Genomic DNA, 22,115 nt, shown 5'->3' with positions numbered 1-22,115 from the left:
GAAGTCTGTGGGATGTGAAGTAGCTGCCAGCTTCCTAAAAGCTGGTGACCTAGCTGGAGAGGCTGCAGTGGGAGCCGAGCAGCTGCCTGGTTTCTGGGGCTGGCCACAGAACACACATACACAGTCACCCTTATGCCAAAATTATTCAAGGATATGGGGAAGGGATGGGCCATGAAGAGTCATCAGGAGCTGGATTTTCCCTCCTGGGTTTCCTCTCTCAGGTGTCATTATTCCTCTATTAGGAAAAACACACCAATATGACCCCCAGTCCTACTTTGCTGCTGATGTTTAATTAGGGAAAGTATAATAATGGAGAGAAAAAAAGACTAAATTTTCACCTGCTACATTCACAGAGGGTATAGGCCAACCAGTGGAAAAGGCAGTGGCTTGACTGGCTGGCCAGAAATTAAGTTGACAAAGTAATTAACCCCAGGTGATGACTGCTAGTAGAAGTCCTCTCCACCAGCTCACATAGTGGAGCAGAGATGCAATGTTTGGTGGACAGCCAGTTTCAGTCACCCCCAGCCTGAGACTGGGGCTCCCACTCTGACCCAGCACAAGAGAAACCACCACCATGAAAAGCTATTTGCAGCATCTGTGGTTTAAATATTACTTACCAAGCTGGATAAAACATCTGTTTTGGCCAGTGTGAACAGACCTGGGAGCCTGCCTGCTTTGAGGCTGTTTGTTTATATATTTATTTATGTGTTCTTTGCTTTTTTTTTAAATAGCAATCAAAAGTTTCACATATAGAAGCATAAACTAAAACTATATTTAAGCCTTTAAAGAGGGCCAACAGCCAGAACCGCTGAGTGCCTGCAGTTCTCATTAGGAACCAACTGATGTTTACTCCTTTGAAAGCACAGCTTGGCATCACTGGAATGAAAGCTTTGAGAGAAAAGCTCCAGTGCTCAGTTTGCTCCTCAACAAACCAAGGAGCCTGCAGAACATGAGGAGAGGGAATAACATATAGCAGTACATCAGGATCCTCGCTCTTCTTTTCTAAGGGCCCATTTTGAGTTACTGTAATGCAGTGTCATCAAGTACTGAGACTGTTAGGATCAGTGACCCCTTTGTCAAATGTAGGGTTATTTTCCCAAATATTTGTCTTTTCAGCTGAAAATGTCTATGCTTGATCTCTGACTGGAGTGATATTCTTGGAAGAAAAAGCAAAGTACTTTCAGCTGTTTAAAATAACTTCAGAAATGACTTTATAAAAAGAAGGCGTACATAGTTGCATGTATTTTGCAATGCCAAAAGTTAAAAAAAAGGAATTAAGCCTGACAACTGGCTTGGGCAGTGCTTTCATGTAGATCTAGTGCCTTTGCTGGACTTGAAATGAAACAAGGATCTGCCAGGGAAAACATAAAACTTTTACATTCACAGAATCACAGGCTGGTTTTGGTTGGAAGGGAACTTATATATCATTTAGTTCCAACCCTCCTGCCATGGGCAGGGACACCTTTCACTAGACCAGTTTGCTCCAAGCCCCACCCAGTCTTCACCTGAGGTGTATCTTTAAAAAATGTGTATGGACAAACAGCTAGTGATGTCACTGACATGAGTACCCAAAAGACAGCATAGACCTCAAAAAGAGAATCTGGCACCGCAGCTGACAGTTTTCATGACTCATACCCTCTTTTAGTCTTGAAACAAGATGGATTGTTGGGACAGTAGAGGAAGTGGGAAGACCCAGATTAAATAAAGGTGAAAAAGGCTGGCATTACTGAACCAGACAGGAATATTAACCAATTCTCTGCATTAAGGGAAGCAAAGCATTTTCATAAAATAGGTACTGGAAAATCTGGAATGACTTTATCAGGCTCAAGTCCATATTTCCTTTTAAGTTGAATGAAGAGAAGGGATGCCACTGAGTTTAGCTATGGAGCTAAACTTAGAAACACCCTGTACACAACCTCACTACCACACCCCAGATGACCATCAGCTATCACACAGTGCAATGAGTGTTGTCTGTTCTCCATGTTTCATATCACTTTAACAGAGCACAGTGGTTCACAGAAGCACATTATTAGCACATTATTTTTGAAGGTAGGGGTGGAGTGAGGAAGAGAACAAAAGAAGGAAACCTGAGTCCCAAGAACAGGGATAGTGCATTAAAAAAAGAAAAACACTCTAAAAAAGAGAGATGCTGTAATATGCTGGAAAGCAGTCACTGGCCTTTAAATCTTTTCCTTTTCCTCCTGTATCTGGAATTTTCTCTATGAAATTGCTGCTGAAATTACTGCAAGGAATTACCAAAATCTCCCTATAAAATCTGAACTCAGGGTCCTGGATCTTGCGCTCATTAAAAGTGCAAAGATGTGAAAAACTTCTGGTCTTCTAATTTATGCGCTTGTGCCAAGAAGCTTTTGTGAAATATCCATAGGGTGACTTTACAACATTGTTTTCTCTCCAGATTTTAAAAAAGTCCTTGTTAATTGCATTTATGGCATCAGTCCTTTAGCTGGGAGAGGGAGAGGATATGTGAGATGACCCTACCTGGTGGCAAAGCTGTGCCCTCACCCTGTGCTCGGCTCTGGTCCAGCACAGCTGACAACTGTGGTGTGAGGAAGTGGGCAAAGCATCCCTTCTCTTTTTCATTTAAAGAACTGCTATAACACGATTTTTTTTCCTGCTAAAGTCCTACTGCTTTCTCTATGTCATACTTGTCCTGCTGAAATGGAAAAACCCAAAAGTGGACTTTTGTCTTGTGGTGGAGGTGGGGTACGATTTCTGACTGCTATCACAGGAAAAGTTGTTATTCTCATTAAATCATCCTCTCTGCAATATCATGCAGCCTTTGTGGACTGCTACAACTGTTTCTTTGGCAAAGGCTCAAATTAATATAAGCAATCACATTGTTCTAAGGTCATCCAGGAAACCAACTGCCTCCCTTTCCTCCTGACCCTCTCACCAGCTTCCTGTCTTTCCTGCCCTCTTCCTAATGCACTTGCCTGATTTCAGCCTCGGGGAAGTGAGCTGCTCAGAGGCTTGTGCTTCACAGAATCACTAAGAAATAGGAATTTTTTCCTGAAGCTTTCCCTATCCCCTTGAGTGCAACCTGTTTACTGACCACAGCCAAACTCCTCCTGCGCTCAGGGCCGGGAACGTTCGTGCTTGATCCCGATGGGATAGCAGCACTCTGAGGAATTTGCAAATCAAGTTTCTCCCTAGGAGCCTTTTTGCTACAACCACAGTTTCACCTCTTTGTGTCCCTCTGAGTCCAGGGAAGAAGAGGGCTAAGCAAGCAATTCCCTGAGGGAAACTTGCTGGCCAACAGCAGGGAAAGCGATCCGTGGCTTTCATGACTGGCCACCACCTGCGTTTCCAATCTCCTATCATGAGTCTTTGCACTCGAGGGATAAGAGGAAAATGCTTTAAACTGAAAGAGGGTGGGCTTAGGTTAGATATTAGGAGTAAATTCTGTACTATGAGGGGGGGTGAGTCACTGGAACAGGTTGCCCAGAGAAGCTGTGGCTGCCCCATCCTTGGAAGTGTTCAAGGCCAGGTTGGATGGAGCTTGGAGTAACCTGGTCTAGTGGAAGGTGTCCCCGCCCAAGGCAAGAGGTTGGAACAAAATGATCTTTAAGGTCCCTTCTAATCCAAATCATTCTGTGTTTCTGTGATTGGACAGATACTGATTGGCGACAGTTCACCGGGACCTTATGGCTCACCTTTCCAAGACAAAGCAAAATCTGCTAACATCAAAAATCAGGGTATTACAGAGAAGGATGCAGAGGGTATCTGCCCTCCTGAAGGCTGCTGCCTGTCTTGTGGAAAAAGGGAGTGAAACAGGGCCAGATGGTGACAGGAGCAAAAGGCATCTGGATCTGTCAGGGGAGCGACTGGGTGGGTGTGGGGAGCATAGACCTTTAGGTAGCTGGCCTTTGAGTAATACTCTGCAAACATTTGGAAAGGAATTGATATTCATACTATGCCAGGGGCATGTCCCCAGGGACAGGATGACAAGGAGCCAAGCCCTGAGACTGGCAGCCTGTTCACCTTGTTGGGCTGTCCAAGCCACAAGTAATTGTGTCGATTAAACAAATACCCCGACAGGGCTGAGAAGCACAGAGCAGCTGTAGGCATGTCAAGTGCCTGTGCTGATGGGAGCAGCTCCAGAGAGTAAACAGGGGAGAGGAGAGCCACTGGCATGTGAAGGGCTTGCTAGGAATGGGCCCACGGACATGGAACTGCAGCAAGAGGGAATGCACAGCCAGACGGAGGGAGGGGGGAATTTCCACAGAGCACTTGAAGATCTTATAAAACGTTCATTAAATTAGGTTTCCAGCAATTGTCAGCACTTGAATTATAAGGACCAAATGCAATTGAAAAACTACCTTTTGCTTTCATGTGAAATGGTAACTGCACATCAAACGTTTTAATCTTCTCCAGTGACTAAATACGTGGAAATCTGTAGGTCTATTTATATAAAAGCTTCCAAAAGATATGTTATCTCTGCAATTTACCCCCACTCCTTCCCCAAGGGATTTTTCTTTCATGTCTCCTTGCATGGTCTACATTTATTTACCAGTGAATATCACTTCAAATGAATTTAGTAGCAGGGATGTTTGTAGAAATAGCACATTTTCAATGACTTGTGGAGAATACTTACAAAATGAATGTTGTAAAACACGAGTGTGTTTACATTAGAAAACCAATAGCAGACTGGGTAACAGCCAGACAAGGCGTGGAAGAAAATAAGAGACCTGTTCATCCACTCCAAACCAGCTTACAGTCTTGAATATCAAAATGCTCCTCAGTGGTTTTACCTCTTTTGTGACAAACCTCTTTCCAAGTAAGCTTTAGACCAAGACTTTTTCACTGAAACTATTTAGAGGATCACTTGAACAATAATTTGTATAATAATTTGAAAATACATTATTCTGGATGATATAAAATAAAGCAATCCTTTTCTAATAAGCAACTTGAAATAAATTATTAAATCACTTCTAGTCAAAAGTGCATAACATGAAGGAAAGTAAAGAAAAATATCCCAAAGCAGCACTTAGTCTGTTATGTTTATGAAAGGAACCATGTGTGACAAGTGCACAAAATGAACTTTCCCAGAAACCCTGGTACATTCTTTTTTTGCTTCAGAGAACAATAATTTAGAGATTAATTCGTTTGACAAGGAGCATTTGCTTCCAGGTCATCCAGCTGCTTGGCAGTCAGCAAATAGGAAAAGTGTGACAAAAGAAGGGACAACCTCATTGCCCCTTTCTGTAAGTGAAGTTTATTTTAGCTGATGAAGCTTACATCCCTTCCTGCCCTATAGAAGCCCTCTACCATCTGGCCACCAGTTTATACTATGTAGCTGGCACCCAGAGTTTAGATAGATAACTCCTTTTGCCACGTGAATGGGATGGAGAAAAGGGGAGCAGCAAAGGTGTTTAAACTCCTGAAAACACACGAGCACTCATGACTTTCTTCTGGTCTTGCCCTCATGCCTCAGTGAAGAGACAAAACCTCTGCAGTCCCTACGAGTGCATGTGCAGGTCTGCAGTCCCTCTCTCAAGCCAGACTGTTCAACACGTCTGGTCCCTATTCATAAATGGCTGCAGGATGACCGAGGCTCTACTTTTTTGGTATCCTTGCTACTGCTGGAAGTATTTCACAGCGCTTTCAAATGGTGAGCTATTATCTGACTTCATTTGACTCTCCACGATTCTGCCCACCCTGATTTGGAAGTAAAGAAAAAATAAGAACAATGCACTGACACTTTTTTATGTTCTTCTCTTGATGTAACAGGAAGGGCAGTGCCAAGACATCAGGTTTCATTAAATATTCATAAAGTCCTTTTCAGGATTTTTAGCAATGCTGTAGCCTTCTAAAAGCCAGATATGTTTTCTTATTTTGTTCTGTTTTGAAAGCATAACAAACTAAGACCTAATTCTGCAGTGCTGAATCTGGGGCCAGTTACACCTCTGGAGAGCATCTTCAGAGAGTGAGAGAATAATAAAATGGTTTGGGTTGGAAGGCACCTTAGAGACTACCTGGCTCCAACACCCTCTGCTGCGGGCAGAGACACCTCCCACTAGACCTGGTTGTTCTGCATCCCATCCAACCTGGTCTTGAATCAAGTACCAATCAGTGCCAAGACTCAGTTTCACTTGAAATTCTGCATTCTTAGAGAAACAATGAGATAGAATCATTTTACTTCCAGCTGTAAGAAATCTGACAGCTGAATTGAGGCAGACTGAAATGCTCACTGTAAAGGAAAAGTTGCCGTAAGTACAAATAAACATCGACAGCTCCCATGGGCAAATTAGAAGGAAAGTTCTTATGCTGAGAGGAAAAGAAATGGCCTACAATGAAATGAAAAGCAGGTATTATATTAGAACCATCAAAATGGGAATATTTCCAGTATAGCACAGATGATCAGTATGGATTGACCCAACAGAGGAACCCTGCTGTCATTAGCCAGGCAGAGCATGTAGATGGACACAGTGGATTTATTTTCAAGACGAGTAACACACTCCTTCCTTTCTGTTCACCAGAATGTTTGCAAAGCTAAGTTTTGTTCCTTGCCTTGACTTCAGTTCCCTCAGGGCAAAATGAAATCGAAGTTCAATTAAGGAAGAAACAGCAAGCAGGAGAAAGAGGTACAGACCAGAAAATGTGGTCTCAAGTTACCCAAATACCCAGGGCAGAACAAGAGTGCAGGTCAGAATTAACAGGAGGGCATGGAAAGCCTATGTTTTCATGCAAAAAAGATGGGAAATGATCAACACGTTCCTCTCTCTTATTCATCAAAACTGAGCTGCTAATAAAACATTAAAAGAAGCTCTGAGTGTCTCATGTATATTGGTTGTTTTATAAAGCACCTATTAAGCCACGAGAAACAGTGGTGTTGGTGTCAGGACAAGTCTAAGTGGGGAAAATCCAGTCAGTCAAAAAAAAAAACCACACTGAAAAAGTGATTTTTAAAGCACATGAACCCCCTGACTAAAAGGTACCATTTGGAAATACAGCAGCATTTCTTCCTTATTTTTTAATCATGGACTACTACATGAGCAGCTTCCCGTCTGTTTTAGGTAGCAGAGAAGCCATTCTGTGGAGGCTTAACAAAATTTTCCAGTCTTCTCAGTACCTTGCCAATTTTCAGCAAGGCCATGAAAAGAAAGCTATCCAGCCATCACCCCCCAGAAGCAGAGAGTTGCTTTTAATTATGGAAAAAACAAGTCCCAGCATCTAGCCAAATGCCAGGTAAAAATTCCCCATCCAGAGCCTTGCAGAGATGGCAGGGATAGTTTAGTAATGTCTAGAAGGAGTCACTGAACCAGTGGTTTCACCACTGCACAAACTTCCTCCCAGCTGTCATACCAGTACACTACCCCAAACCAAAGTAAGCATTGACTTAAAAAAGCATCCTCCGCATCCATGACATTCCCTTTTCCAAACCTAAATCAGTCATGTAGTGTTCCAACCCAGTTTCTAAAATGATGAATTACATTCTTCAGAGCATTGCTACATAATTATGGACACCTTTAGGGAAACTAGATATCCTTCTAGGTTTGGATTAAACTACTTGCAGAATATTTACACAATCTACAGTTATCTCCTCCTATTGTTAAAGGCAAATAAAGTAGACATTGCTTGCATAAAAAGCAGTAAACCCCTATCTTTTTCAAGGAAAATTTATGTGTGGATCCTCAAGAGTTCTGAAAATTCAAGAGAAATACAGAGTAAAAAGAGTAGAACTAAGAAGCGAAAACAACATTGCCAAAAGTATCCCTATTTTGCTGGCACAGCCCATGCAAATGAGAACACGGCATGCTTGTTTCTTCAAGGCAAAAAACCCCTTCATGCTAGATGAAAGGAGTTTCTAAATTATAGCTATAAGTTTTTAACAAGAGTTCAGAAGGTTTCCTTCCTTAAGTACTGTTTAGATAAGGTGCTTGTAAACAGAAATTCACCCTTTCTCAGGTTCAAACAAGATCGTAGCTTCCTGTCATTCCAAATTTCTCTGTACCTCTGTCAAACCACTACTGCTTGTTCTCAGCAGTGAGGATTCACCACCAACTAACAACATGTAGGGTGGGGTCATCAGGACAATTCACATGTTCAGGTTGTACCATTTCCTTGGGTGGGAAGGCAGGTAGAGTCAAGCATAAATAAAATAAGGGGGAAAAATATCCCTGCAAGGCCATTTGGATAACAAGTAGTGGTCTCCCTAACATTTGTTGCTGTACCCATACACTTCAAGACCAAAAATATCTGCCACAGTGTGACCAGTTTACCCAAATTACCCCTATACAGAGCCAGGAAAGAAAGCTGTGGCAGTGTCATCAAGGTCTCATGTCCTGCCATGACAAGAAGAGCTGCAGAAGATTGTACCTCCAGTTCTCCATCATTCCCTGTTTCCAAGTTGTGATTTTGCCTCATCCGTCAAGAGAGAGAATGTTGGAGCGTCAGGGTCTGCAGCATTCAGGAGGAAGAGGTGGGGGGATGAGGTTTACTGGAAAGCTGCTCACATTTCATTGGAGTAATCCTGTCTGCTTCCAAGCAGATTTCAGAAAAATATCAGTGTTCTGCTGAATGGCTTTAATGGGATTACCTTTAAGGCTTCTCTAATAAGTGGTGTTATTAAGTTCTCTGGCTCATACAGAGAATTATGCATAACCACTGGCACTCCCCCTTTTTCCTGGTTTTGTTACAAATTGGAATTAGTGTCTACTTGGTGTTGGGTTTCGTGTTTTAAAGAGGATTGGGTTAGGGGAAAATCTTTTGGGTAAAGCCCTTTTAAAAATTTTGCCTATGTTAAAAAAAATTGCTTTCTTTCAGCCTATGAAACGTGTCCTAAAAGGGATTAGTGATGCTGTTCAGTACAAATCTGCCAGGAAGTCTGAATCAAGATTTCACAGATCAAACACCAATACAAATAATTGCAAAGGCCTAAGATTTTGCAGGAAAAAAATTTGTCTCAGATTTCTGAAGTCAGCCTGAAAGCCCAGTAGAAATTAAAAAGAGTGGGCAGAGCTCAAAATGATGTAATTCTTTCAGCCTTTCAAGGTGAGTAATTTAAAAAAAATATTTATATTTCAATCACTCTTTTATAAAAAGTGAGTGTACTTAGCATTGACTAAAGTGTTTTGAACTTGATGAAAAGTCTCCCTAAAAGTGAATGAAAAAAGACTATTAAATTCAAGCAGTTCTTGATTCAATCTCTTAAAAATATTAGTAAAAAAAGGTGGTACCCTTAGACCAAGATACATTAAGATAATATGAACTGTGAAAACACAAGATTCACCCCCACGAAGACAACCCATGGAAATTACATAAAATCTCAGAGCTACTGTATGTAGATAATTTATTAAAGGAAATTCCCTAGGGGATTAGGTTTGAAGGACCTACACTCCTGTGGGATGTTCTGTAATAATTATGGAAAGTTACAGCTGTGATGGCAGTGTTGACACCCTAAATATCAGTCTCATTTACCTGTGACAGTAGAAACAGGCCCTTACTCCAGCACTGTGAATGCCAACAAATCTTAGTGCAAGGAAATATGTTTTCCTTCTTTTATGGCTTGATATCCCTCCACCTCTGCTGGCAGCAAAACCTCTTGTTGATTCCGAAAGGTGTCTAGTCTGAATAGTTTTGTGTGGCATTGCTAAAGGAGTCAGAGCTTTTAATTGCTTCAAAACCTTTTTTAAAAATTAGTTTCAATCACTATATATATATAGTTAGCTTTTGATTGCCTTAGAAAAAGAGAGAATGCTGATTTTTCTTCGGGGTTTCTATCTTGATGTGTGGGACCCCATATGAAGCTAGAACTTCAAGTGGGAGAATGCTAATGCAGCACAAGGAACCTGCGTGGGCTTTGTTTTTCACATGGGAAATAGAGCTGATGAGCTTTAAAACTGCAATAAAAGTAATTGAGCAATTGCCAAGATTTGTAATCATTATCTCAGGATCTCACTCACTTGAGCAAATATCCTTGAAACTCCCATTATGGTTTGTGAATCAGCCACTGCCTTGCTTTTTTGGAGATATCATCACTACAAATAAAAATGTTGAATACATGGGGAGATCAGAAGGTTCTGGTCTCTGTTCTCAGGACTTTTATTTTTCTGGGGTTTGCAAGGGATTCCAGCTCTACTTCTTGGAAATGGAAAAAAGCACCTTGGGATTTGCTAGACCAACCAGCCTCCTGTTTTCTCAATATACACCTGACCTTTTCCAACTACCTGGTAGGAGGAGCAGTTCAAAACACAAGAAACCACACTCTGGCAGCCCTATATCACTGCTCAGCATTTTAAGCTGTGAGGAATTTCATTGCTGTTGGTGAAATTCCTCATGCAGAAAGGTGTTTTCCAGGACATGTAGTGCCTTCAAAATCTCAGCCTACCTATATCTATTGTCATATGAAATATCCTATACATCATTAGCTTAAAGATGCCGATAATCAAGGAAAACCTGTTCTGAAGCCCTATGATTCTGAGACTTCAGGATACATTTAAGCTGCTTCACCTCTTTACACAGCAGAAGGTGAAATCATTCTTTTTCCAGTTGCACTGGAAAATCTATTCATGCCCAGGTTTTCTGTGTTTTTCTAGTAACTCCCAATAGACATTACCAAACCAGCATCACTGCTGAATTTCCAGGCAAAGATATGAGGCCCTGAGGTAAAATGGGGCTGCTCAAGAGGAGTGCTTTTTTGGGATGACTTTTTTCAAAACATTATTGCTATATTCGAAAGATCAAAGTACTCTTATCCATGATTCATTTTTCACTGACTTTCAAACGTATATTTAAACAAACAAATAGTGGGAAAGTATGAAAAATAGAAACATAATGAATAAAATTTTCATCAGCACCTAAGGAACCTGAGTCCTAAGGAACTACACTCTGCTTTAAAGAATGGTTTATACATCATGAGTGTGCTAAAACTCATCTTCAACAATTTTAGGCTTGTTGATTCAAACAAATTTTCATCAGTTGACCTGCATTTCTAAATGGACGGTACAAGCACTGAATCATTGTTGAAAGCACTTCAGTTTTTTCACTCAGTGATCTAAGTATATTTACAGACACGAAGTTTTATATATCTCTGATATTTAGAAAGCACTTTTGTTGCACAGACTGCCATAGACAGAACATTCCAGTTATTCTTTTTTTTTGAGGCATGATAGGAGTATTGTGGCAAGAAAAAGATTATATTTACTTGTGGAAGTAAAGGAAGAAGCTTTTCATATTCAGCAATTCTTTCTCCCAAGGGGAAGAAACTGGTTATGACCAAGACAAGCTGGGGACAGACACTGGCTGTGATAAATGACAGTTAGCAGGACTATTCCAATATCTGATAAAGTTTAGGATGCTCTGATGACCTTTCTCATCTTTCTTTTCTGTGAAAAGGGTGGAAAGTCACAAGTATGAGTAATAGAGGTCTAAGTCTAGTCCTTTTTTAGACATGCTAAAAATTTCCCTCTCTGTTCCTCACAACCCGTTTACATTCCTAATCTTCATGTGGTGCCTATTAACTGAGCATAAATAAGGAATGTTAAGCCTCTGTGTATCCCAAACTATCTACAGCCTTGAAGGATTCGGGAAAAATTAAACAAGAGAGTAGGCAGACTTCCAGAAATAACAGAGCTTTAACAAACAAATGAAATATTTATAGAACATGTAAAGAACAAAGGAAATGCAGCATTACCTCCATGTACAGTTTCTATCAGTGTTTCAGGAATACTGGTCCCATTCCACGTCGCTACTTTGAGAAGGAGCACCACAGATAATACACCTAATAAACTCCCCTGGACTAACTTGATTTTGTAAAAAATACACATTCCAGTGACATATCAATTTCAATCCATAATTCCTTTATTACTACTTAAGCTAAGCTTTTGAAAAGGGAATCTTAGAATAAACGTTTTGGTTGCAGAGAGGTGAGACTTACTGGGAGTCCTGTGAGACCTGCAGTGGGGAAGTAATTGCATATCACATTTTGTAGCCACATAATGTTAATGGAACATGAAGAGTGTATGATACTACAACAGCAAATACTGGGGTAGTGTAATCTATTAAAAAAAACCCACAAACCCACACGTGACCAGTGTCTCATTCAAGTATCTTGGGCCACACAGCATTTCTGTAGTTAATGGATGGAAAATATTGTGGAGGGCATTCTAACATTGAATCAGTAGATTGATATCACGTATCAGGCTGTGTGAATGGGATTGTTCAGTTGAATTTAAAATGGGATATTACAAAAGAGCAGGCACATTATAGAAAGTTTAGGTGTAGGGTTGCAAGCCAAAAGGATGGTTATGGGTCCAGGAGCTTGACCTGATTGGCATCTCCACCATCAAAATTTAACAATCTTCAGAATGATTTTAAATTAATTTTTTTAAGAAAAAAAGCACACACTACCAGAGAAAAAGCCATGGCTTCCACAAATGTTCACTTTGCTGATTCGACAAAAAGCCAAAGCAAAAATGTTCTTCTGTCTCAAATAAAAACCCAGGACAACAGAAAGTCATAGAAAGGAACCCTCAAACTCAGTTCATCAACCAGAGACTCTTGCATGAAGAGGCTGGAGCTAGTGAGCTTCTCCCAGTGCTCTGAGTCAGTAAACTGTACTGAGCCATCTGCAAATCCACATATAATTGTGGCTGTTCAAAGCTTAAGCCTCACACCAGAAACTTCTTAAAATTCTCAATCTCAAAAAAACAGCCAAAAAAGGAAAAAAGATAGAAGACTGGAGCCAAAAGCTGACTTGCACTGAAAAGTTTGGGCTTCTTTCTGATATATCTAAAAATGAATGTGGAAAAAATTACAACAAATAACTATTTGATTTTTTCAAGTAAGTCAAAGATTATATACACACATACTTATGAATCTCTCTTGCTTGCACTAATGGAAATCTTTAGAGAACTTTAATTTAGCTGTTGTTAACAATCCTGCTACAATAGAGTCAAGTGCAAAGTGCATTGTAAATAATAGAGCTGTTTATAACCTGAAGGGCAAATCAAAATCCCATTTAATTTCCTTACCATTGGTCATAAAACAGCCATTTTGAGAACAGAAACATGATGTGCAAACAGAGAAAAACCCTCACTTTTATCATCACATCAGAACAAACCTGTCCTCTTTTCCAGCTTCACTACCATTTTTGGAAGTGAGAGGAAATTTTATTCCTAGTGATGGAGAGGGACTCCTGACAATCCAGAGCTCCCTGGGCTTAACAACAACAAGTCGTCTCTTTCAGATTTCACAGATGATTTGGTTTAGTATTTCTTGGCATTGAACACCCTGACTGGTTGCTCATCACGTTACCTTTGCTAATTGGAAAGGCACCATGGCTGGTGGTACTGGAGCTTTGCTGGCACTTGAGAGCAGAAGAACCCAAGGGACGCAGCAGAGAAGTCAATGCTTCCCTGACAAGGAGCTTGCTAAAAATAAGTCACATTCACAGAGATCCAGGCCTGGTTGTGAATGATTCATGCCTGTGGAAAGGGGCCAGCTTTGCTGGGTGCATTAGGTCGTTGCAATTAGCTCATGAGCTGCACTCCTCCTGCTGAATGGTGAAAAATGTGCCCTGGAAAATGGAGATATGGGTGGAAATAATTTGATATCATTTTAACTCTCAGAGACCATGGATTGCTCAGGATGCTTGATAATATAATCTACCGAGGGATTTATAGACAGTCTTAACACAAGTCTAGAAACCAAGAGTAGAGCAGAAAATAGAACAGAAGATGACCCTTCATTACTGAATGTGTATTTGACATGTATCCTGCAAACAAACTTCAGACAAAGCATGGAAATCTTATTAAAAAACTAGTGAAAATCTTGGGCCAAACTAGGACTGTGGCTGCTCCCTGTGTTTAAAATAACTCCATTAACTTCTGTCTGGCTCTCTGGTTGCTAAAATTTCTTAAAATACTTCATCTATTTGACAATTTATCAGTCATCATTTTGATAGCCAGACTTGTAACTCTTATTCTAGCTCAAGGATCTAATTTTTCTTCTTACTGGAGGTATTGTTGGACTACCTGATTGATGAGTAGATCTGTAATCAGTGCCTTTTAGCTGCGTGAAGGAAAGAGAGACATTACAATAATGATGAAGGTTTAGTTAAAGATGACGAAGTTAATTTGAAATCCCTGTCATTCTCTAGGTAAACTTTCTGAAGAACTTCTAAGGGAGGATCATTTTGTTATCTATTTGTTATGATCTGCCTTTGCAGAAATGCTTAAGCCTAAACAGACTGGATTAAGAACAGATTTTCAGTTTTTCCGAAGATTTTAGCAGTTTGCCACATATACAAGCAAAGCTGGAAAGAAAATAATCTGTAGGAGATAAAATATAATTTTCAGCTTTTGTTTTCCATTATGCCTGTGATTAAACTATATTTAGGTGAAAATAGGGCCTTTTGTATCTCATTCTCATGTGATATCTCTGCAAGGTTGGTTGAGAGGGTTATTTAATCACTGATGGTACTGAAAAATAGCAAATGTAGCAAGAAAGAAAAAAGGCCTGTGAAAAGAAGACGGAATTATCTGCAGAAGTATGTACTTCAAAGTTTACCTCAGCAGAAAAGACCGTTGATAACTTGTTATTAATAGGGATTTTGCATGTAGTTCATGCCTTTACAATGAGAGAAGGAATCCATCTCTTTCTTGGAAACACATTTCATTTCTAAAACTTCCAAACTGCTTGGACAACAGCACATGTCAGGGTGGAAATTCAGAGAAACAGAGAATGGTTTGGGTTGAAAGGTATCTTAATGGGAGCTAAGAAAGTGCTATTGTTGCACTTTTTCATTCCTAAATCCCATATACATCCTTGTTCCCCAGGAGAAGGAAATATCAGTACAATAGACTAAAAAGTCCATAGCACAATGTTCATTTGCATGTATTGGCACCTTTGAAGTGATTTTAAACCCCAAAGAAAACAAAACACAACAAATTAAGGATGAGAATACATTTACTATATCCAATACACGATGCACTGTTTTCTGTGTAATGATCTGCAGATGTCTGCTTATAATGCAGGGTAAATACAAATTAGGAACCTAGTAGCTGTTTACTTCTTGTGTGCAACCTGCTTGCAATTTCTAAATCATGTACAGTAAAAGTACGCTGAGTAAAATCCTGATCTCTGTAAGTGTGTCTCTCAACAGATTCTGTTAATTCCTGAAAACAGCCTGAAATGTGTTTGAATAAAACCCTGGGCTCTGCAGAGACATTTATATCACCTCTGCCAATGTGAGAAGAATGACAGGATTAGTAATAGCAAACCCAAACAACATGCATCAGTATTTGACAGCTACTCTGTTAACTCGGGTCACACATGCAGCAAGGGCTCAGGCAGTATTTCAAAGGAATATTGTTTGAAAGCCACGGCTCCTCTCGGTCCAGACCCATTCTTGGGAGAGACAATCAGACACAAGAGACAGAGCCTACGGCCACCGACAGCGCGGGAGCAGCCGGTGACCCGCTGTCACTGACCGTGCACAGTCTGTCTTTCTTCTAGGCCGAAGCAGCAGCAGCTGCTTTGTGGTGTGGAAAACTCTGAGGAGAGAATCACAGAACCAAAGAATGATTTGGGTTTGGAAGGGAGCTTAAAGATCATCTAGTTCCTAGCAGGGACACCTTCCACTGGTACAGGTTGCACCAAACCCCACTGCTCCAATCCACTTGAACGCTTTCAGGGTTGGGGCATCCACAGCTTCTCCAGGCAACCAGTTCCACTGCCTCATCACCCTCACAGTAGAGAATTTCTTCCTAATATCTAATCTAGACCTACTCTCTGTCAGTTTGAAGCCATTCCCCCTTGTCCTGTCACTAGGATGCCTTTTTAAAACATACAGATTTTTTTAATGTTATTAAACAGCTACTCCAAGGCACTAAGGTACCAGCATCTGATCAGGATGTCTTAAAACAGAATAATTAGAAGGAATAATCACAGCACAGAGTTTGCAGAATGGCTAATATCTTGTACTGAGCTGTGCTGGAGAAACTGGAAATAGGGCCATAATAATGTTTTATACTGTACTTATTTTTATGATCCCTGCATAGCATATTGGAAGCAGCTGTGACATTTTTGAACACGGGGAAAATGTGATGGACCTATTTATTAAAGGGGGTTAAGAGCCCCAGGTGGTCTGGAGATTTAAAGATCAGGAAATACCAGAGACAAATGGGAAAACAGGATGATCTAAGCCATACCAGTTGAAATAGATTTTGATGATAAGGCACAGTTATATATCTTACAATCTGAGATGGATATGTCATGGTAGGGACAGCATTACTGAACGGTTTTAAGGATGATAATTACATAGCCCTCTTCCCAGAGATTAATTATCTGCCCTCTCCACATGGATTCATCCAGTCCTATACACTGCTGGAAAACCTGTAATTTTTTAAAAGCACAGAAATACATGGGATTTTTATATCCCACAGTTATGTAGTCATAATAATTCATAGACTTCATGTGAGAGTGCTTTCTTGCCTGGAATTGAACCCTGCAGAGTCCCAGCACATTCAGATCAACACAAAAACATGGAGCCAGCTTCTGCCTTCACATAATACGCGGATGTTGATGCTTAATACAGAAAATTAGGCTTTCCTCTTTCTATCAATCATATTGTGTGGGAAACACACATGAAAGAAAGAGGCTTTTAAAATGTGTCTTAGCCCATCGTGCATCTGTAGCTCATCTTGTTCTGGAAGCCTATGAGTTTTGCCATATTACTGGACTTTATCCAACCTGATAACACAATTTCATCATTTGAACTTATTACTCAGAGAACTGCTTCGCAAGACAACTGTGAATACCTAAAGAGAACTTACAGATAATCTCCACATATTTGGGTGGAAACAAAGCCAAGTGAAAACTGCTGCAAACCCTGCCTAGGCCAGCTGATTTCAGAGCTCATTTTGCAGTGCCATGACATCATGCTGAATTTTATGCTGTTTAGTCTCCACTGAACTCAGTCAGGTGTTGTGGGTCAATATCAACAGAAAGACCAGTGTTTGGCCAAACTGAAGGCAGTGGGAAAGCTGCCACTCACTTCAATGGGGCCACGATTCCACCACAAATATCTTCACTGCCTACGCACACATAGCGATGCCACACAATTCTCAGGCTGTAGCCTGCCTCGTGGGCATATCTGCTGCTGGCTCTTTGTTTGTTTGCAAACAGACACAGAGAAGCATCAACTACACAAGTTTTCACTGAGTGGGTCAGCAACAGACCATTATCACTCCCACATGCTTTAGGTATCAATGGAAGGTGACACATTCGGAATGTCCAGCCAGTTACTCATGCTTGTGCTCTCTGGAAACAGCAATACATGATTTAGAGCTGATAAATAAAGCCCTGTTACAGTGGAGTGAGTCTGCTCAAAATGCAGAATTTCCATTTGGCCCGGAAAACCTGGGAGTTTCAGCTCTTAGTGAGAACAAGAGGAGCCCCTGAAATTGCTCCATGTCAGACAATCAAAACCTTGTGAAATCCCGGAACAACCCCCCCCCCCATCTTGTAAACAAGGATGACTACAGCTCAGTAGCAGTGAGGGAACAACTATTAGAACTATATGTTTTTGTTAGTCAGACTTAGGTAACTTCCTTTTGCCTGAACATAAAAGTACAGGTTCCTCCCATTTTTAGCAATTCAGTCCTCTGGAGCTAAGAACAATGATACTACAACCTTTGGCAATAAAAAAAACCCCCAAAATTTCCTAATTTCTCTATAGGCTTGTGCAGCCTAAACCTATATCATACCTGGTGCAGAAAAAGAAAAAACCAGTGCTACAAGAAATATATTTTACAGATCCAAAATTCTGTCACCTAAGCCTGGGGTGAGCAAGGGCAATAATACTGAGTAGGTTGAATGTAAAGCTAAATTTAAAGTTTCCCAGGAGACTAGAATGACATGTGGAAGACTCAGTAATATTATTTATTATTTAAAGCAATATATTTTCATTCTGGACATCATTCCTTTGGGATATGTACTTCTGGCCGGTTACACAGATTGCAGCTGGATGCTGCCACTTCAAAATATCCATGTACTTTGAGCCAGTACAAATGCAATCATCCAAAGAGTCTCTTGTATGATACTAGGAATGTAAGTCATGACTTAGATTTGCAGGCCAAAAGTACCACGTATCAACTGCAGATGAAAATGACAAACATTCCCATTTGTTTAACTTTATTTGCCTTTAAGGGTTAGGCATATATACCTGATTAAAACAAAAAGTAACTGAAGGCTACAGGATGGTTTCTTCAAAATGTGAAGCAGTATTTTCTATGAGTTTTCCTGTATTTCAGAGGAATTATGAGGAGTCGGGGCCCTTTGCCCACTCGTAACTATTTGCATCAGCTGTTAACCAATTAGTTTACAGTTTCCAAATAAACTGCAGCTAAACAGGGATTAAAAGTTTTCATCTGCTTTGACGTACCCCTGTTGGGTTCTTGGTCTTGTGCTAGATCTATCAGCTAGAAATTGCAGTCCTAATGTCTGTTTATGCCTTCTGATTTACATCTGAAAGCAAACAACCACTCTGGATTTTGTAGTGCAAAAGTTTATAGTGCAACTATAAACTCTGAAGTTTATAGTGCAAAAATCTTACACTCCCTTACATCTATGAATATGTATGTCCACAAAACCTAGTGGTAAATAGAAGGAAAATGATGGCTTTTCCTTTGACCTCCAAGGTCTTGAATCACGTCAAGTTTTTTGCCTCAAAACCATTTGACTGTAAATACCTGCACAACTCACAAGGCAGAAAATACGTTTAAGGTAAACTCACATTCCAGGGGCAGAAAACTTAAAAATACTCAGACTTTTATTTTGTGACTGTCATTGGTAACTGTAGAAGATTCCTATGTGTTATAGCTCTTCTTTACTACAATGGGGTATTGTCCTTTCCTTATAACTTGATAATTTATGGTACAATTGCAATAGTCAGTAAAGTGGTGTCTTTCTGTGAAGTTTAACACCTGAAAAAACAGCTTCAAGAGTTGCTTTGGATCTAAATCCAATATAAACAACACAGGCTGCCATTTAATGCTTAGAAACATTTACACCACAAACATTAACAATGAAGCCCTTTCACTCCCCTTTGGACACTGCTTAAAAAAAAATAGTGATTTTGATGTTCCTGAAAGTGACAGAAATAATATGCAACTAAGACACCCATTCAAGATTGGTCTTTGCATTCAATGAGGTTTTTTTGAGGGGTCAGTTTTCATGATTACCCTTGTCTTTTGGAACATCAGTTTGGAATATTAGCTTTCGATCATTTTTCAATAATACTTTTTCTTTTAATTACCCCTCCCAGTTTCATTGTCACAAATATCTAGAACTCTACAGGTAGGTGAAAAATGCAGAATCACTTGCATTGTAATTTTAATTTTTCTCCAGTTTTTCTATTTATGTATCACAAACTGATAGAGTCCAATTGGCAACTCTTACAAATATCTTCCAAATATTTTCCATACTTAACTACTGATCCAGAGTTCCTCCATGAATAGATCATTACCTTTGGTCAAGCCTCCGAAATATAACTTTTACCAGTTGGTGAGAGGAGATCAAGGTATAATTCTCTTTGCTGACTGATTAAAAACCACTTCCAAATAATTTTCTTGATACAATAAATGATTACAAACCCAAACTTTGTTTACCACAATCACTCTGTAACATTCACCTTAAATTTCAGCCATTTCTCTCCTTAAATTGAGGTGCTGAGGAAAGGGATTTCCACAGGAGAGCGATTCAGGCATACCCAGAGATGAATAATCTAAAAGCCAAGCACAATAAGTATTGTTCAGTTCTGACTTTGGCCAATTTTAAGCTATTTAGTTGTGGAACTTGTTCAACCAGTGGAATACCAACCCATCTAGGAGTTCACCACCTGCCAGGCTATCTCTGAATGGAGGCTGACTTGGAAGGCAGCATGGGTTAAAGGAGCCTGACCAACAGAAAAGCAAATAATAACCAGCAGATTTTATTTCTATAAACACAGATTAGTGCCAACAGATGACTTCATGTCTATGGAAAAGTTTAAATATTCTTGTCTAAATTAAGCCTTGGAGATTTTATTTGAAGTGATGTTTTCTAAAACATTCAGAAGGGCAACCGGAGTTGTGCCATGGGTGGGATAAAAAATCCTGAGTAGGAGAAAAAGGAGAATGCTGACCATCTCAAAGCAGGGCAAGGCATGTCAGCAATACTGAGGTTTGTGGTTGAATGCCAAGACCTGTCTCTCAGACACCATCAGCCCAACTCTTACACTAGAAAAAGCAGTGAAGTTTAAATGCCTAATTTCCCCATTAGCTACATCCCTCAGTTTTCTGTGAGGATGAGGAAACCATGCTGGGACACAGATCTTAAATGTATGGAAGTTTCCCTGGAGAGGCAGAGTTCTTCCTCGTGTTCAGGTGGAACTTCCTGTGCATCGGTTTCTGCCTGTTGCCTCATGTCTTGATGTTTAGCACCACCAAGAAGAGCCTGGCTCCATCCTCTTGACACCATCCCTTTGGATACCTATATGCTTTGAATACCCACAGCGCCAGGACAGCCCACAAGTCCCCCTTCCCCTAAGGCACTGCTCCCTTTCATGGAGAATTCCAAAATGTTTGGGTTTAGGTTTGGATTGGAACAGCACCAAAATGGTCAGACTCAAAATCCCCCCCCCCCCCCCCCCCCCCAGAGGATTGTGTTTCTTGGTCCCACCCAAGATCAACAGCTGGGAGTCAGCTGTGGCTGCCTGGGACGTTCACTGGTGGATTCGCCCAGGCCAGCAGCCCTGCTGAGAGCTGATTCTGAGGAACGGCCCAAAGAAAGATGGGGCAGATCAGGAAGGAAAAGCTGCCAGAAATGGAGATGTCTTTCTTAACTTTTTTTTTTTTTTTTTAATTAATTACCATTCCTAATAAGAAAAACACATTACTTAAGCAAAAGAGCTCCATATCAGCTACTGAGTCTCCTCTGCCTATGCAGCCAGAGTGCAAATTCAAGAACTACAGTTCCTTCCCACACACCCTCCTCCAGAACATCCTCCCCCAAATCTGAATACATTCAAACTAGAAATGCAATTCGGGCAAAATATAGAATCTTAATATCTGTTCCACTCTCAGAAAGCGAGGTTAATCCTCCTTTCCCCCAAGTTATTTTATCCTCTAAGCTTCTTATCACCTTCTACACCATCCACAATGCGAAGACAGTTTTTGTACATTTCTAGAGTTTGCTGCTGCCAGTGCAGTCAGAATATTGTATTATTACAAGAATGAAATTTGCCTCCAAATCCTAAGGAAGGAAATACTGAAATAATATAGAAAAAGATGCTGTGCAGTCATAACTACTGTCCTTATTTTTAGAAGTGTTTTATAGAATAATAAAGGAAGTACATTTAAATCTATACACAAACTTTCTCGATAGTTCTTTTCACCAGAAGAGAAAATTCAGTTCTCAGGAAACAGCTGACTTTATTGTATGGAGAATTAAATACATAATTTATTTCTTTTAGTGTTTTTTTTTCTCATTCTAGTATCTTCTTTTCAGCATCTAACAAAGAAAACTCTTTTAAATTAGTCAGAGTTCATCATGTGTGGCAAGGAAGGAAGGAAGTTTTGGGGGGCTTTTTTTTTTAGTAGAAGAAACCGCAAAGTGTAGACTTCAAATACCTAGAGCCATGCAAGAAATGCAAGACAGCACATGCCCATCCATGATAACCACAGATTCCTTACATGGATATGCACCAACAAAGTGAGACTCAATTACACAATAGGTTTTCCTGGCACTGAAGGGGTCAGCTGTACCTGCTTTTTAGAAATCCGAAGCTCACAGCCAAAGAGATCTACAGCCTCTTTGTCAGGAGCAATAGGAAAAAAGGTAGAGCTACATTTCATCTTTAGTAGTAGGGGCAGTATTGGAGCCTTCAACATTCTTGTTCCAAATGATGAAAACAAAGCAGTCTATTTTGTGGTGAAAACTGAATCTCAAAACCATTCCCAGACATCTTTTCAGAATCAGAATGAAGATGCAAATACTAGGAACCATTCAAACTGAAGCTGCTTGTGTAACCTGGAGAAATGGGCTGCACACACAGTGAATCCGGGTTAAGAGTGACATTTGCAGGCAGATCTGCATATGGGACCAAACCA

Source organism: Neopelma chrysocephalum, unplaced genomic scaffold, assembly GCF_003984885.1.
Source record: "Neopelma chrysocephalum unplaced genomic scaffold, ASM398488v2 Primary Assembly neopelma1_79, whole genome shotgun sequence".
Lineage (NCBI taxonomy): Eukaryota > Metazoa > Chordata > Aves > Passeriformes > Pipridae > Neopelma > Neopelma chrysocephalum.
Note: the sequence above shows the minus strand (reverse complement) of the source record.